General features: G+C 37.9%; 1 pseudogene; it reads right to left on the reverse strand.

The window, feature by feature from the left end:
- Positions 1-568: 568 nt before the first annotated feature.
- Positions 569-13,735, reverse strand: part of LOC149164855 (UDP-glucose 4-epimerase-like) — a 61,851-nt pseudogene continuing 48,684 nt past the window's right edge.

Here is a 13,735-nt window from a genome sequence, read left to right on the forward strand (position 1 = left end):
TAAAATAATTATACAACATATACCTCAACATCAACTATGTCAATGCCACTTTTCCCTATACACGTAAGAAACTCAAACTAGTTTTATTCAATTGGGTGATAGTAGCTACTATGTCACCAAATGACCTACATAAAAAAAGAAAATAAAGTGTCACAATAGAAAATAACACCTGAAAAATCTGCATCCAATAATGAAAATAATTATTTAAATTTTCCCACATATTAATTGATCATTGACAATACTAATATGTACTTGTAGCAGAAAAGGGCATATATTTACTGAAAATGTGAAATGTAGGCATAATGTCTTCTTAGGCTAAGACCCTTAATATATTGAAATGTCAAAATATCAATGATATCAGACAACTAAATCTAAGTACTATATTAAAAAAATGAAAGAATCAATACACAAAAGCTATTCAAGCTTTTTTCCAGTATAGAAAATATATTTTGTCACTTAAAATGGTTTTTAGATCTCCTTATAATGTGATCTAAATTTATGGGAAAAATATCAATCATGAAACTTGGGAAACTCAAACTAGTTTTATTCAATTGGGTGATAGTAGCCACTATGTCACCAGATGACCTGCATAAACAAAGAAAATAAAACGTCACCATAAAAAAGCAACTAAAAATTTTGCATCCAATAACGAAAAAATCTATTTAAATTTTCCCATATATTAACGGATCATTGACAATACCAATTTGTACTTGTAGCAAAAAAAGGCATAGATTTACTGAAAATGTGAAATGTAGGCATAATGTCTTCTTAAGAAAATACCCTTAACATATTGAAATGTCAAAATATCAATGAATTCTTTATATCAAATAACTAAATTTGTACACAAAAGTTGTGCAAGCCTTTTTTCTCGCATAGAAAAGATACATTCACTTAAAACAGTTTTGAGATATCCTTATTATGTTATCTAAATTTATGGAAAAAATATCAATCATGAAAATCAAGGGAAATTTACCTATGTCACTTGCATTAAATAGCTTATGGAGTGCAGATGACCATCAGCCAAGTCTACCACATGAATTAATCTCAAACCTAATACAATTGCAAGTACAGTAGACTAAAAATAAATAGTTGCAAATAGACAATCTAAAATACATAAACAAATAAATGAGTGAGGAGTTAAAGTAGCATATTAAAGAGTTGACATGATGCATAAACATATTCAAGCTTGAAAAGAAATAGGTTCAAAGATATATGACCTATAAAATGGTCTCTTAAAGTTGTCCAAGTATCAATGTTAAATAAGTAGCAAGTATTGTAGTTCGAAATCAATATGTTATAATATATAAGAGTCTCATAATTATCCTAAGAGATTGACTCTCCCGCATAATAATATGACATTTTTGGAAAGATCTTATTCTACTAGTAAGTTCATGTGTGTAGATTCAAAACCAAAAATTTCTATGTTATCTAGAAAACAAACTGACATCTCTATAAAAAATTATAATAGCATCAAATATTGAAGATAGTATTCTATCCTACCACTGTGCTATTCTTTGTTGGGGAATCATTACCATAAATGTTCAACATTGGTTACCTACCATAACCACTTGTTGGATGAAAGGCATGAGGTTATTTGCAATTCTCTTCTGATATTCACCAATCTGGCTACTTGGGTGAGCTCCAGCTGGGTTGAAGTAGCTTAGTAAAATCATTCTCTACTCTAAATCTAACTTATAAATATCATGGGATATATCTTCAAGTAAGAGTTGAAGAAACAGACGGAAAAGCCATTAATTACTATAGCTACATGGTCCATTTAACCACTAATAACAAAATTATTTTAAGAAAAAAAATGTAAGAATCTATTTAGAAAATATTAATAGGTATTAAAATAGCAATCACACTCAACAACTAAAAAATACAATATCGAGATATAACTATTGGTGCACAAAGCAAGTTGAACAACATATCTTAGTGCATCCATAGGGATTCATTACAGAAAGTTGGAAGTATTCTACACAAGGAATCACCTTGGGTTGTCCATAAGCTATAGTTGATGATGAAAAAACCATTTGATAAACATATTTGAGTAAAACATGATTATACTTCAAGTTAAATTACTAAAAATAATTTATGAAATTAACATCTCGTAGTGTCATAAATGAGCACCATACCACATTGATATAAATATCCTTGTATGCAATGGAAATATTAAAATGGATCACAATCATCCATAAATGAGTGACAAACACCATCGATATGCATATCCTTGTATGCATACTAAAATGGATCACAATAATCCCAAACTATCTTACTCACTTGCATAAGCTTCAATGAAAACATTTTTGTTGGCATTATGATACAATTGTTGTCCTTGATGGAAACTCACTCAGATGAATTATCACAATGCAACATGTTAACAAAAAAGAATTAGAGATAAGACAACAGAGAATGAATAAAGAGAGGTATATGCAGGTTCACCTTGACCAAGCTACGTATACATGTAGGTTCACTAAACATAAGTAGTGTATACATACACACGCACTTTCACAGAAGGAAAATCACGTATATGTTGGAAAACTAAGTTTTTGGTCCAAGGTATTGGGTCCAAGGTATTTTGGTCGACGGTATTGGTCCAAGGTATTGACCCTAGGTATTTGGTCCAAGGTATTGTTCCTAAGTGGTTTTGATCCATGGTATTGAGAAAAGCCTAAAACTACATAAGGAGGAGAAGATCATTAGGCCAATGTGTGCAAGTATCGAATATCTGATGAAGTGTGAGATCTAGTATGCAGGTTATTGGCTTATGGTGCTTTGCTTGATCTGAACCAAGGATGAACCTTAGCGGTTGATGAGGGATAAGATCTAATGATGGATCAGGATCTTAAGACTTGAAATGAATTACCATTATTTTGTTTGATCATGTATAGTCCAGATCTGAATACTGACACATGTATTATTATGTAAATGTTATGATATGGGTATAATTGAAGTCTGGAATAGCTGCAAAATTATGAATTAATATTTACAGATGTGTACACTGGTTGGCTTTGATAAAAGCACGCATAAACGCTGGTTCAACACATGGAAGTAGCGTATACCTTATGAAGTATGTTTCAATTGTTTCTATTTGTTGTTGAAGAGCTCTGGGTTCTATTTTGGACTGTTCTGGTGATACTGTTCTGAATGATGAGATTCAGGTTATGGAGATTGAGTTTCAGTGATTGGTTGGTGCAGATGTACTTGATGATTGTATTGTAGTTATGATGTTGTTTATTGGTCCAGTATGAAAATTGAATGAAACATGGCCTTCAGATTGTGGTGTTGTTTTCCAAGAGTATCCAGTCTGAAAATTCATGAAACGTGGTCCCTAGTAGAAGAGTGGAGTTTTCTGTAAGCTAGCACCTACGTACTAGTAAACATATTGGATAATACAAGAGCTAGGAGGTTGTATATCCCTTACAATAGTAGCTGGAGAACGATAGAAGGTTGTAGACTTTTGCAGGTGGGTGCTTGTGTACTGGTATGAGTCTGCACCAGTACAAAGATTGTAAATAGATTTTCTTATTATTAAAAGAACAAAGAGACGATAGCAGCAAGTGGTTTTTACCAACATTGGGTTTTCACCTTATATCTTGGTGTTCATGTGTGTTGGTTATGTGTGATGCTTTATTCTACTTTTACTGTACTGACTAATAAATCTCTAATATATTGGTTAAAGTTCAATACATGATAAACTATCTAAATCAAAAGTTTTCTCCATATAGGCTGGTTGCTTTAAGTATAGTCGCGTGTACACACTATTTCACTTAGATTAAGTAGCGTATATAAATTTGTTTGGGAAATTAAAATATTGATCTGATAATACTGATTCACCCCCCTCTCAGTATTATTTCCAACAATTGGTATCAGAGTAGGTCCTTTAGAAGAAGCTTGATCGCTTGATGGGAGATCCATCATCATGAGTAATCAAGAAAGCGTGGGATCCATCAGACCACCAATATTTGATGGGTGCAACTTTGTTTATTGGAAAATAAGAAGCACTACCTATCTACAATCACTTGGAATGGATTTCTAGGAAATTGTGGAAGGAGGATATACATTTCCAATAGCAATTCCTACGAATACGGTAGGTAAAAAGCAATATGAAACCAACGCCAGAGTTGTCAATACCTTATTGGGAAGTTTTTCACAATCAGAGTTTGTCAAAGTCATGCAGCTCAAATCAGCCAAAGAAATATGGGACAAAATCGTTCTGAGGTATGAAGGAGACTCTTAGGTAAAACGTGCTAAACTTCAAACTCTCAGAATTCGGTATGAAACTCTTAAGATGCATAGTGATGAACGTATATCTAGTTACTTCTTATGTATAGATGAGGTTGTTAATTGTATGAAGAATCTGGGTGAAGATATAAAGGAAGTTACCTTAGTTGAGAAAATTTTGAGATCCTTATCTGATAAATTTGAATCAAAAGTGTCTACCATAGAAGAAAAATAGGATCTGCAGACGATCACTATGATGCAGCTTCATGAAATCTTAACTGCCTTTGAGATGAGAAAAAGAGGTCCACCAGATATGAGAGAAGCCGCATTTAAAGCTTCAGCAAAAGGAAAGGAAGAACACAATGAATTAGGACATATTTCGAAAGAAGAAGATGAGGTGAACTTTGTTAAGAAGCTTCAACGAGGTTCCATAAGATTTAGAGGTAAGCTACCCTTCAAATGCTTTGCCTATGGCAAGGTCTTTCATTATGCTACCAAATGTCCTGATAAAGATAAACATGAAAAAGGGAAGGAACATGCACAATGGAATAGAAAACAAGTTATAAATAAAAGAAGTTAATATACTCATGAAGATAGGGATGGTTTATCAAATAGTGATGAAGATGAAAATAGTAATGACTATAGACTTCTAATGGCTTATGACGATGATAATTTTTGGGATTCTTTAGAAGAAGATGGCCTTCATGAAGAACTTTCTAAACTAAAAATTTGTTTAGAAGAAAATAAGATGATTATAGATACCTTGACATACCAACTTGCTGAAAAAGAAAAACACAATGAAAAACTAGAATATGAAATTGTGGGTATAAGAAAGGATCTTGAGAAAACGAAATCTCTCAATATTAGATTTGCTAAAGGATCAGAAACCTTAGATGAAATTATCAAAGTCAACATTCTCCTATGATGAAAATAGGTCTTGGATATACTGAAGAAGCATCTCAATCACAGAAGCCATCAACTTCCACTAAGAGCTATCTTGATGTAGCAAAGACCAGTGAACAATATGAAAATTGTCGGCAAAGGCATAAAGCAGATCACCAGGTAAATCAGACTCAATTTATTCCAAGGATGAAGAGAAGCAAAAACCAATCTCACGTAAATCATACTCAATTTTCTCCAAATATGAATATCAATAGAAACTACAATCACCAAGTCAATAGATTCGATAGTCATAGGAACTTCTTTAATGGGCCATGATTTTCATGTCATAATTTTGGACACAAAGCTGCTCAACGTGTTGCTTACAAAACCATCATGACTAGAGAAGCACGAAATGAAAGGAATGTAACAAGGGTCAAGAAAAGTTCCTATAATGACTTTTCTCTTCTTGAAAATGAAAATGAATGCTCAATCTGTAACAACTTTGGTCATGAAGAATCTGAATGCTGGAGAAAATTTAGACAATCATCTCAAAAGGAGAAAACTCCATTAAATCCCAAGATATGGAGAAGGAAATAATCTCAAACAAAAAGATGTGGTATAGCCTTGTATGCAGAAGGACAAGAAAATCAGTGGTTTATCGATAGTGGATGCTCAAAACACATGACAGGTGACAAAGGAAAACTTCACTCATATAATTCATTAGAAAAGGAAAATAATGTCTCATTTGGAAATGACACTCCTACTGTCATAAAAGGTAAAGGATTTATTTACTTGAAAGAATAGGTTAAAGCTGGAAATGTTATGTATGTAGATAGTTTAAAGCATAACCTGTTGAGTCTCAAACAAATGTGTGATCAAGGAAATGAAGTGGTGTTTCGATCAAACGGATGTGTTGTTTCATGAACTTGATACAAGGGAGACCATGATCAAAGGTATAAGAACTCCTAACAACTTATACATACACAAGGGAGGACAACAATAGTGTTTTCTAAGCAAAAATGATGAAAACTGGCTGTGGCATAGAATATTGGGACATCGAAGCCTTTCTAAAATAAGAAAAGCATGCAGATTCAATGCTATTCATGATCTTCCAGATATCAGCATCCCTGAAAATACAATATGCAAACCATGTCAATTCGGTAAACAAACCAGAGCTCGCTTCATTGAAAAAGAAGGGTCACCTAGTAAGCCCCTTGAACTTGCTCATACTGATTCATGTGGACCATCAAGGAAAAAGTCACCTCATGGAGAAGAATACTTTATTTTGTTCATTGATGATTTTTCTAGAATGTTTTGGATAGGTCTGATAAAGCATAAGGATGAAGATTTTGAAAAATTCCAAGCCTTCAAAGATTTGGTTGAAAATGAATCAAATCGAAAAATCAAATGCCTCAGATCTAATCGAGGAGGGGAATTTACCTCGGATGAATTTTTTGACTTTTGTGAACAACATGGAATAGAAAGGAAATTCTCCATCACAAGGACTCCTCAGCAAAATGGAGTGGTAGAAAGAATGAACAGAACTGTTCAACAAATGGCTCGAGATATGCTTGATGAATCTGGAACTCCTACAACCTTCTGGGGTGAAGCTGCATTCGCCGCCGTAGCTATTCTGAACCAAGAAAATGTTCAGGTAAATAGCACTCAAACTCCACATGAACTTTGGTATGGTAAGACTCCTACTGTAAAATACTTTAAATTTTTTGGAAGAAAATGTCATATCAAAAGGACTGATGAGAAACTTGGTAAGTTTGAGCCCAGAGCAGATGAAGGTGCTCTTCTTGGTTACTCTTCCTAAAGTAAAGGATATACATGTTATAATAAAGACTTGGGAAAATTGTTGAAAGTATTGATGTTGTAGTTGATGAAGCATGCAAAAATCCAAAACAAACAAAAACAAAAGATTATGGCAATGAAGAAGATGGGAAGTATTTTCCCACATCAAATCACAATGATATTGAAGAAGAAACCAATGAAGCACTAGAAGAAGAGATAAAATGGTAGAAGAAAATACTATGTCCAGGTATGTTCAAAAAGATAATCTAGAAACTCAAATTTTAGGGAAAAAGAGCCAGGTGTACAGACAAGAAGAAATATTACCGAAACCTCAAGCTATCTAGCATTACTATCCTCCACTGAACCTCAAAATGTAAATGAAGCATGAAAAGATGAATGTTGGGTCAAGGCCATGAATGAATAACTTGAGCAAATTGAAAAGAATAATACTTGGGAATTAGTTCCTAGACCTCATGATAAAAATATTATAGGAACTAAATGGATATTCAAAAACAAGTTGAATGAAAATGTAGAATTCATTAGAAATAAGGCTAGACTTGTTTGTAAAGGGTATGCTCAACAAGAAGGTATATATTTTGAGGAAACTTTTGCACCTGTTGCTAGACTTGAATCCATAAGGATGTTTCTTGCTATTTCTAGCTTTCAGAAATTCAAAGTATACCAAATGCATGCAAAGTCTGCCTTCCTTAATGGAGATTTAGAAGAAGAAGTTTATATTGAACAACCAGAAGGATTCATTCTTGGAAATGATGCAAAACTTGTATGTAGACTAAAAAAGGCTCTCTATGGTTTGAAACAGGCTCCAAGGGCCTATTATTATCATCTTGACAAATATCTACACCTGTTGGCTACCTATACCAATAGGTTTCATATTTCATGATTGGCAAAGAAAGTTCCAAATATGCTCTGCTTTGATGATGCAAAGATCCCATATTTCCAAGAGAACACAATGTGTGTATATAGCTTGTTGTGGACTCAATTTTGATGGATGGTCCAACAGCCTAATCTGGATCATGCCATGTTTCAATTTTCTGCTGTAGAATAGAGAAAGAAGTCTGTCCAAACTATTTAATCTTCGCAGACCAGTAGCTTAGGTAGAGAATTAAGGTTCCCAACTGCTTAATCTGGGACCTTGGAAGAAATAAGGGTAGTGCTAGATAGGCAATCAAAAGAAAAAGCCAATGGAAAAGAAAGGCACATAAGGGTCTGCAAGTCTAAGTGCACCCTCCAAGAAGAAACAAAAAATGCTAGGCAAGTAGATGGGTAGGCAGATGGGGTTGCAGAAGTGTCATTCCTTACAATTGAATGTGGGCTAACCTATTCACAAAGGAAAATCAATGGTTTGAGAAGAACTTCTTCTCTATTATGTTGCATCAAAGCAAAGGAGCATGTCTAACTTCCAAGTTTCCCTTTTTCACTCCCATCCCTAACATCCCATCATCAGTTGAGATTCATGAAAGGATTTGTGGTTTTATGATGGTTCCTATTCCTTTAAAAGCCACATTTCTTGTCTAAAGTTCTTTTCATTTTGATCTACTCCCCAAACTAAGTGATTTTCAAATAAACTTAGTGATATCACTCCTCATTCACCTGTTCATCCATATTAACCCCTAACTTCTACTATCTAAATCCCCTATGTTACCTTTTCCCTACTATTATAACACTATGGTGTATAAACCCCAAGCATCTTATAAATATCCCTCCCCTTGGCATTATAGCCATATGTTCACGGTCAGGGATTAAATTGGCACCAGGCCAGTTTAAGAACCCTAAACCCTACCCCTTTTCCCCCTTTTCAAGAAGTCATTTGACCCATTTAACCCCTTCATATGCGAAATATCCATCAAAAACCCACTTTTACATTTTATCCAAAGTTTGGCGCTATGCGCATCTTTTATAAAAAACATTGAAAACCATGGAAATCCGCCAAATTTCCAAAGTCCCCGCCGGGCACAGATTTCGAAGAAAATATTATTTAATTGCCCGCCCGACGCTGTATCGTCTGGACGAGTTATTGACCCGTCAACCGTCCGATCGGGCGCCTTTCATCCAACGGCCCTCGTGCATATCGGAGTGGCCCCGACGTCCGAAAGATAGCCTCTGATATCTGTCAGAGGGTGACGTCAGGCCTCCGCCACGCGTCACCCCCACAGTGTATCGGAGCCCCCTCTGACATTTCCGCTTCCGTATGGAAGGCGGTGTGATACGATACCGCTTACGGTTTCTGGTCTCCACCAACCCGTCATGACAGCGTCACCGCCAGCGTCACTGCCATCGTCATCGCCGCGTCGGCGCCCCCGTCTGCCTTTGCTCCACCTGTCTGCCACCTCACCATCCCCGTGGACCTCTCTTATGCCGCCACGCCACCCGATGACGTCATGCTGACGTCATCCAAAAAAAGCGCCAATGTTCCAAAAAATCCATATTTTGGCCAAAATTTCGTGTTTTTTGCACTTTTTGCAAAAACGACTGTTGTTTTCTCTGCATGTTTTTTACGTCCAACCGCACGCCAACCTGCTGAATCGACCTGGAGGACTGCTGGCGCACCATTTCTACCTGCATTCGTGACCATTGCTAACAATTGCCAGGTATTTATCCTTGTAAATCCCTCCTACGCCTGGTTTTGTCTGTAAATCGCCAAAAATAGCTTAAAACAGTGAAAAAACACACAGTTCACCGGCGAATCCCCTGTGCCTAGTCCCCATCTGCACTGTGAGGTCGAAATTCACCAGCCGAGCTTTATATTACCCGAGTTTTTACCAAAGCCTGCATTCTGTTCGCGCAATCATGAACGGGGAGTCCAGACTGCACAAATTTATTGTGAAAAGGAGTTTAAGGCCAGGCATTTGTCTTATCAATGCTTTGAACAGTATTTCAATAGCTGCAATTGACTATTTATCCTCTGTTCCTCAGTCATTCACCTTCCTTTTCAAACAAAACTCTTTTTGTGTTGCTCTGCATAGTAACACTAGTTTATAAAACAGCAGAATCCTAAAAAGAAATCATGAATCCACCAGTAGCCCCGGTGGCCTTGAATGTTGCTCCACTAAATGCCCCACAGAGAGAATTGGAGTGGCAACCTCTAGCAGACCTCGATTATCAAATATCAGAGGAAATGCTGTCGAGGACCAAGTTCCACATCGACCTGCTAAATGAATTGAAGACTAAACATGAGAGTGGGACAGATGTACTGGGCATATGGGATTCTTTCCTCCCCATCTTCAAACTCCCTCAGGTCAGACAGTTCCCTGACCTCATTCACCTATGTGCTGAATGTTATTACCCTACTCAGAGGGCTGTGCTTGACCCTTCAGGCTCAGTCGTTTTCTATATCACCCCTGAAGCCATCAAAGAGATGCTGCACTTCAGGACTCATAAGAAGCTAGTTCCTCTATCATTGATAGACTTGATAAATCAAGGAGCTAGATTGACTGATGCTCAGGTCACCAAACTCAATCAGCTGTACATTGGCTCTGACACTGTGTAGAATCCTCCTATTAACCAAGTTTACTTCAACCAATTGGGCAGAGATTTAGCAGACATGATTAGCCCCATCCTGGGCTATAATTCAATTGAACATGTTGATGAAACTGTGCTGGTGATGATTCTTATGTTTGCTCCTGGCAAGTCTCCTATCTGCTATGACTATGCCACCTACATATCAGACAAAATACATGAGCAATTGATGAACTTGTCAAGAGAAAGGGTGTTCAGATACACCTCCTATATCTACCATTTGATTTTGTACTATCAACATGAGAAATTTCATTTTGCTATCAAAAGGGTAGATGCCCATGGAAATCCCAGGTCAGTGGTTTATTGGTCCTCTGTCTTCCATCACAGAGCTCACTCTCCATATACTTACTGTGAGTTCATAGATCTTTTCATCCACCCAGCCATGTCTCTATTGATGAGCTCACCTCCTCCAAGACTGACTGATGATATGTAGAGAATTCTTCAGTTGTCTAAATTATACAGCATTGGGGACTGGTAATTCTACCATAACCACACAGTTATAAGGATATATGGGTGTGAATTGCCTCCCTACAGATTGCCCAAATATGTGCCCATGAGATTGTTTGCCCTGGAATACTTCAGGCAATTTGGGAATGCTGATGTGCTGCACTTTTCAGGCAGAGGTAAGAAAGCACAACTGAAGGTCAGGAACCAACTTGGCCACTTTATCTACAACAAAAGGGAAGAAGGTTGGAAATAGGCGGATAGCATGTTAGAATCCCTTGGCTTGCAAACTAGTTTCCTTTGGAAACCTTATGACCCCGATCACTTCATAACTTTAGGAAGGGTCAAGTATAGGTTGTCTGGTTATGATCATGTAAGGATTTCTCATATAGAAAAGTATGCAAATCAAGTGAAATGGAGGAGGAGAACCTTAGAGGAGCCTCTCACACAAGAAGAGTTAAATCAGAGAGCTCTAAGAAATCTGAAAAAGATGGCTGACCTAGAACTTTGTCCACAGGTGTTCAATCTTCCAAGCAGTCAAGAGGGAGCAGTTGCCTCTTCCTCCACAGAAGATCAGCAAAAAGCCAAAGCTACTGGGCAAATCTCTACCAAAGGCAAGGAAAAGGAAATGGAACCAGAACAGCCAACTCATGAGGAGGTGCAGCAGCAACAACAACAAGTACAACAACAAGAACAAGGGCAGCAAGAGAAAGAGCAGCCATTACAGCAAGAGAAGGCATCTGAAGCCCCAATTTCCACTGAGCAGCAGGCTCAGGACACAGTGCCTCCTAGGCCAGAAATGACAGTGGAGGCATCAGTCCTCCAAACCCCACAAAAGAAGACATAAGCAGAAAGAGGGACAGAGAGACTCCCCTAACCACATCAATAAGTCATGGGGAGAAAAGGCATAGAATGAATCCCCTCTCTGAGGAAGAAATGCCTATTGGGCAATCTTTGGGCATGGGCCCACCAAGCATGGAGGCCTCTGCAAGTTCCTTCCAGCAGGGACAAGACAGAACAGTGGGAGGAGAAGTCAGCTCCTCAAGCCACCAAAGAGAAGGTGAACTGGGCATCAAACAGCAGTTCATTGACATAAAGAGGAGAAGTGAGCCAATAAAAATACAACTATATAATCATTTGTTGAAGATGGCTCCTACTAACCAGCAAAGACTCATGTCTGCATATGATGTAAATGAGGGCAAGATGATCATGAGTCACTTCATGCCAACTACATTGCAACCACAGTCTCCTTCAGACTACTTGAGGACCAATCTTGAGGTCCTTGCCAAGGACATCCACCCAATGGACAAAATCGAATTGCATAAGCAAACGGGTGAGATGGTGTATGCATCCTTGGCAGACAAGACATTGGATAATTATAGGCTAGTAAATAGCCTAAATAATACAGCTGCTCAACTGGAGTTGGAGAGAGCATCCTCTCAAGCAAAGGACAATAGGATCAGGTCCTTAGAAGATATAATCATAGAGATTGGGCATGACCCCAAGGACATCAAGGGCATACAAGAAATATTGAAATTAAGGGATGCAGACATGGCAGCTTTGAGGAGAAAGATCAAAATCCCAGCAACAATTCACCCTCAAACAGATGAAGTTGCCCAGCAAAGACATGATCAAGATGCTGCAGCTTTGCTGGTATCTTTATACAAACAGCTCATCCAAACACAAGAGAAGCTGGGAGAATCAGAGGCTGCACAGGCAGCATTGCAGGCAGCTTTAGAGCAAAGGGAAGGAGGTCAAACATCTCAGCCTCCTCCAGAAATAATTAATCTTGAGGAGCCTCCTCAAACTATTGCCCCTCCCATACAACAAACAGAACAGGCAGCACCTTCTACCTCAGCACCAGCACCGACAACAGAGCAGGCTCCAAGCCTAGATATGCAGAAGCTCAAGAGTGAAATCCAAGCCTTGGAAGCCCAAATTTCAGAGTTAAAAGAGGCCAGGGAAAATTTGGTCAAGTTGAATGAAAGATATGACAAATCCAAGCAGACTGTAGCAGAAAAGGGCAGGGAAATAAAGGCCCTTAAGGACAGGATAAAGGAGCTGGAGAAGGAGCTCACATTGGATAAAGTGACAGCTGAGCTCAAGACTGTGCTATGGGCCAACATTGGCCAATCCATCACTGACCAATGGCAGTATATTGAGACAATCCATGAGCAGTTGGAGCTCATTGCAAAAGCACAGAGGGAAATCCAGAGATCAAGGGCATCTCTAGGCAATATGCCTGAGGTTGCCAATAGAATGATCAATGTGCTCAACAACAGAACAAGTGCTCAGTTAGCTACTATGGGAATCCACAACAGAACTGAGACCATCCAGCTAATAAAGAGGGTCCTAACACTGAGAAACCTGGTGCAAACATTAGAAAGAAGGACCCAGGACATGCAGACCGAGGTCAATAGATTCATGGAAAAGTTTGTGGCATTGCAAAATAGAGGTCTTCCAAGCTTACTGAATAGCGCAGGAAAACTACTTTCCCATGAAAACTATGCTAAGAGGGTGAACACCTTTGCCACAAATCAGATCACTGAAAGGCCCAGCACCTCAGAGGAAACAGGGCTAGCTACAGGACAAAGTCTCTACAACAGGGTAGAGAATTTATTCTTTATAATGAATGAAATCAAACATCTGTTTGAAGTGCCTCCCAATTTCTATAAATACACAGAGGCAGATGAGACCTTGGATGCAATTCTTAGACATCAATTGCCCACACAGGAATGGTGGACTAAGGCAATACAGATGATATTATAAACCAAAGCCTGTAAATCAAGTTTTGTTATTTATTATTCAAATTTACAAGTGATCTTGCACAGGAAAAATTGCAAAGATCAGC

The sequence above is a fragment of the Pinus tabuliformis genome, chromosome 5_1 (genome assembly GCF_031772625.1).
Source record: "Pinus tabuliformis cultivar Carrire ecotype Pingquan chromosome 5_1, CPIR1, whole genome shotgun sequence".
Lineage (NCBI taxonomy): Eukaryota > Viridiplantae > Streptophyta > Pinopsida > Pinales > Pinaceae > Pinus > Pinus tabuliformis.